Source organism: Heterodontus francisci, unplaced genomic scaffold (genome assembly GCF_036365525.1).
Source record: "Heterodontus francisci isolate sHetFra1 unplaced genomic scaffold, sHetFra1.hap1 HAP1_SCAFFOLD_58, whole genome shotgun sequence".
NCBI lineage: Eukaryota > Metazoa > Chordata > Chondrichthyes > Heterodontiformes > Heterodontidae > Heterodontus > Heterodontus francisci.
Genome location: NW_027142006.1, coordinates 6834747 through 6839776, shown reverse-complemented (window position 1 = coordinate 6839776; position 5030 = coordinate 6834747). Strand labels below are relative to the sequence as shown.

The following is a 5030-nucleotide window of genomic DNA, read 5'->3' as shown; positions in this document are numbered from 1 at the left end:
AGTTCCCCTCCAAGTCACACACCATCCTGACTTGGCACTATACCGCCATTCCTTCACTGTTGCAGGGTCAAAAACCAGGAACACCCTCCCAAAAAGCACTGTGGAGGTGCCAGAGGATTGAACAGTGGCAAATGTGACTTGCTATTTCAACAAAGGGTGTAAGGACAATCCAGGTAACTACAGGCCAGTTAGATTAACAGCAGTCGTGAGTAAGGTTTTAGGAACAATAATTAGGGAAAAAAATCAACAGTCACTTGGAGAGATTTGAGTTAATTAAGGAGAGTGAGCATGGATTTATAAATGGGAGTTCATGCTTGACTAACTGCATTTTTTGATGAACTAACAGGAAGATGATGCAGCGAATGTTGTTGATATGGATTTTAAGAAAGGATGGATGGATGGATTAAGAATGGATGAGAAGGGGATTGAGTTTAAGAGCCGCGAGGCTATGCTGCAGCTCTATAAAGCCCTGGTTAGACTACACTTGGAATATTGTGTTCAGTTCTGGTCGCCTCATTATAGGAAGGATGTGGAAGCTTTAGAGAGGGTGCAGAGGAGATTTACCAGGATGCTGCCTGGACTGGAGGGCATGTCTTATGAAGAAAGGTTGAGGGAGCTCGGGCTTTTCTCATTGAAGCGAAGAAGGATGAGAGGTGACTTGATAGAGGTGTACCACTTAATGAGAGGCATAGATAGAGTGGATAGCCAGAGACTTTTTCGCAGGGCGGAAAGGGCTATCACCAGGGGGCATAATTTTAAGGTGATTGGCGGAAGGTTTAGGGGAGATGTCAGAGGTAGGTTCTTTACACAGAGAGTGGTGGGTGCGTGGAATGCACTGCCAGCGGTGGTAGAAGAAGCAGATACATTAGGGGCATTTAAGCGACTCTTGGATAGGTACATGGATGATAGTAGAATGAAGGGCATGTAGGTAGTTTGATCTTAGAGTAGGTTAAAGAGTCGGCACAACATCGTGGGCCGAAGGGAATGTACTGTGCTGTACTGTTCTAAGGTACCACATAAAAGGGTGGTTAACAAAAGTGAGGTTCATGCAATAGGAGACTCCCTGTCCAATTGGATAGAAAATTGCCTTAAGGACAGAAAATAGCGAATCATAGTAAACGGTTCTTTGTCAGACTGGAGGATGTTCGACAGTGGGTGTTCTCCAATGGTCACTGCGAGAACCACTGCTTTTTCTGCTATATGTAAATGACTAGGATCTTGGAAAATAGAGTAGAATCTCAAAATATGCTGATAACACCAAACCTGGAGGAGTGGTAAATAGTGAGGATGAAATGAACTGCCTGCAACAGGACAGTGATAGGCCAGCAGAATGGGCAGACAGGTGGCAGATAGAATTTAATAGTGACTAGTGTGAGGTGATAGACTTTCGCAGAAGGGATCGGGAGAGGCAATATATACTTAATGACACAGTTCTAAAGAGTGCTAAAAATAAGGCTCTTTATAGTGTCTTGTTGGTCCAGGGGTATGGTTTTCATTTTCGATGTGTAATTGGATAGCATGTGAGAGATCCTAGTTTCTAATCCTGCATGACTCCTACTTCATTTGCATTTTTAGTTGAAGGTCATCGATTGGTTGCAGCCTTACAAAAAGCGGAGTTGACTTTCACACGGAGCCTGTTTGAGGACCAGAGAACTGGATTCAAAGAGCCTGTTGACAAAATTGAAATGAACTAAATGTACAGATTGCCAAGTGTGTGTATGAAGGTGAAGCAGTAACTGAGAGCTGGATCCAAAAACAACAGGACTGGGTTCTGGTATGGAATGGAATTCTTCTGTGTTTCTGTTGTTTGTCTTGGATTAACTCATCGATTTTTTTGTTTTTCACTTTGTCGATTTGTTTGAATAATTGTGGATCCTTCTTCAGGGTGTTTTCTTTCACCAGGTAGTTCTGACCTCTGATGATGTTGATCGTAATAAGCTTCAACTCACTGATAGTTTTGGAAGTGAGCAAATTTCCTTTGCTTGAGTCTGCAACATGGAACTCAGTCTGACATGTGGATCCATGGGAGGATTTGAAAGCTGCCCCAGCGTTGGAGCATACAGTTGCATCCATCCAATAAGAGACCGAGTAGAAGTGACAGTTCAGTCAGTCGAACATGAGACTTTTAATCTCAGGGTTGTGAGTTTGAGTGCCATTCAGTTTTTCCCTTTTTTTAGGCTTCATTAGCAGAGAGTACAAGGATTGTTTGACGTGAAATTCAACAACAGTATGAGAAAGTCTCACTTTGATTCAGGACTCTTATCTCTCTGCAGCATCTTGCTGCGAAGAATTGAACTTTATCTCATTTCCTTCTCAGCACAGGGTCAGTGCGGCTCAGTGGGACTTCTGGCTGTCTCCCGCTTCACAGTCCATCAGTGCTGAGAAAGCAATGGGGAATATTACTCACATGTTGTATTCTGTAAACTTTTGGAAAAAATTGAATTATGTATTTACTTCCAAAACATTCATTCTCAGTTCTGGGAAAAATACAGTATATGATCGACTGTATCAGGAAGTGGGAAAAGTTAAAATATGTTGTGACCAGTGGAGAAGTGGGATGAGAATAAATAGTGCCCTTCTCTGATTTCAACTGCGCAAACCTTTTCAATCTGGCTCTGTAGCTTAGTTGGTTACAGCCCCTGTCTAGTAAATAGGAGATCCTGGGTTCAACTCCCAGCAGAGTCTTATTGCACATTTGCAGTGTGCTTTAGAAGCTTCCTTATCTTTCATTTACATTTCTGTCTTGTGAAATTTGACTTCGAATTCAAATTACATAATGAATTTCAGTCACAGGAGAAAACAGCCTTTGTGAAGGATGTGAGTTTGGAATGGCTGTTCCTCCTTGCACAGAAATTCAGTGCTGATACGCCAAAGGCAACTTCTTTGATAGAAGTTTGTTCACAGTTACATTCAACCTGGAAAACAGCTCGACATTAATCTCACTGAAGGAAAGTGTGACTGCGTTGTCTGTTTCAGAGTGTTTGTGTCGTTATGTGTTGCTTTCAACCGTGACTGGGACATGACGCAAGTGGGAGGGTTGATCCGAGGTTTGGAATATTTGTCAGTCAGGAACAAGAAAAATCAAAGGAAGCAAATAAGAAAACCTATGTCTCATGTGGTTACCGACAGACGGTGAGAAAATATTAAACTTTGTTCTATTCAATACAGCTGTGTGAACTTTGACCTGTTCTACCTTTTTATAAACAGTATTTGAAGGGTCTCGGTAACAGTATTCAGTGTTGATGAGAGTGGGGTCTGGGTGAGCATCTGCTGAGTGTGACAGGGTCAGGACTGGATGCAGGAAGTTCTCTGACAGTCTCTCACTCTCTCTCTCTCTCTCTGATGGGTTGAGTTGATTTTCAACTGGCAGCTGTTGGTGTTTCAATAAATGAAAGAGGTTCCCTCCACCCAATTTTTTTGAACAGACAGTGTAGTATAAGGATGTAAAGGGTTAATGCTGAAGACAGTGGGATCAACCCCTCCCACTGTCAGAGTGATGATGTAACAGTCACATGAGATGAGGTTTGGAAGAGAGAGCAGCACCAAGGATGCTAGCTTCGGAGGCTTGATGAGTGTGTACATAGTATTGTGTAAATTAGAAAAGAGTTCTTAGTTCTTCCAGCAGGAAATGTGTCCAAAAAATATTGAGAAATTCACACTTTTGTTATTCAGGAGTGGAAACACAGATATTAACTCCAAGTGACAGTTCTGGGTTCATTTAACAAAAAAAAAGGTAGAGAATAATATTACTCACTGATTGAAATCCCCCAGTGAGGAGACAGTTAAACAGGTGATCTGTTGGGGCATCATTCGATCCAAGGTTTCGGCAGCATTTAATCTCCCTTTTTGGTGAAATTCTTCGTTATTTGCATCTTTTTTTAAAATCCAGCTTTGATGGGTGGGTGAAAAAACTCAGAAAAACTGAACAGTTCCATCCTTTCTTTTCTTCCTTCTTCCCACCAGTTTCTCTTTTCTGTCCCAGATCAATATAATGATGAGAATCCCAATTTAATCTGCTGTTTTATCTATTCCAATCAAAATTCAACATTCCAATCAAATCTATTTGTTATTCCACAGTGTCTCTCCATGTGTTTTATTCTGTTGTATTCTCTCACAGTCTGTTTGATGATCAATGTTCCATCTCACTCTCTGTTCTGGTGAAGACCAGAAGCAGTGATATCAGTTTGCACCACCCACCAAGTCGGCCTGAAGCTGTGCCTCACCGATCATGTGGAGTTAGGAACATAGGAACATAGGAGCAGGAGTCGGCCATTCAGCCCATCGAGCCTGCCCCACCATTCAATATGATCATGGCTGATCATCCACTTCAATGCCTATTTCCCCACACTTTCCTCATATTCCCTTATGTCATTTGTATTTAGAAATCTGTCAATCTCTGCTTCAAACATACTCAATGACTGAGCTTCCATAGCCCTCTGGGGTAAAGAATTCCAAAGATTCACAACCCTCTGAGTAACAACATTTCTCCTCATCTCTGTCCTAAGTGGTTTCATCCTTATTTTGAAATTGCACCCTCTGGTTTTCGACTCCCCAACCAGGAGAAACATCTTAGCTGCATCTACCCTGACTGTCCTTTAAGTATTTTGTGGGTTTCAATGGGATCACCTCTCATTCTTTGAAACTCCAGAGAATACAGCCCGTTTCCCCAATCTCTCTTCATAGGACATTCGCACCATCCCAGGAACAAGTCTGATTAACCTTTGTTGCACTCCCTCTGTGGCAATAATATCCTTCCTAAGGTAAGGAGACCAAAACTGCACACAGTACTCCAAGTGCGGTCTAAGCAAGGTTCTTTCCAATTGAAGCAAGAATTCACTATTCCTGTACTCAAATCCTCTTGTGATAAAGTCTAACATACCAATAGCCTTCCTAATTACTTGCTGCACCTGCATGTTAGCTTTCAGTGACTTATTGACATGGACACCCAGATCACCCTTATATTCTGTACCTCAGTTAATAAAGGAAAGGATTCCATATACCAGCTGAACCACCTTATTGACCTGTCCTGC

General features: G+C 42.0%; 1 non-coding gene across 1 annotated transcript; it reads left to right on the top strand.

The window, feature by feature from the left end:
- The first annotated feature begins 2611 nt into the window (after positions 1–2611).
- Positions 2612–2685, top strand: trnat-agu (transfer RNA threonine (anticodon AGU)). The gene has a single exon. It is a non-coding gene; the product is annotated as a tRNA-Thr (tRNA).
- Positions 2686–5030: the final 2345 nt, after the last annotated feature.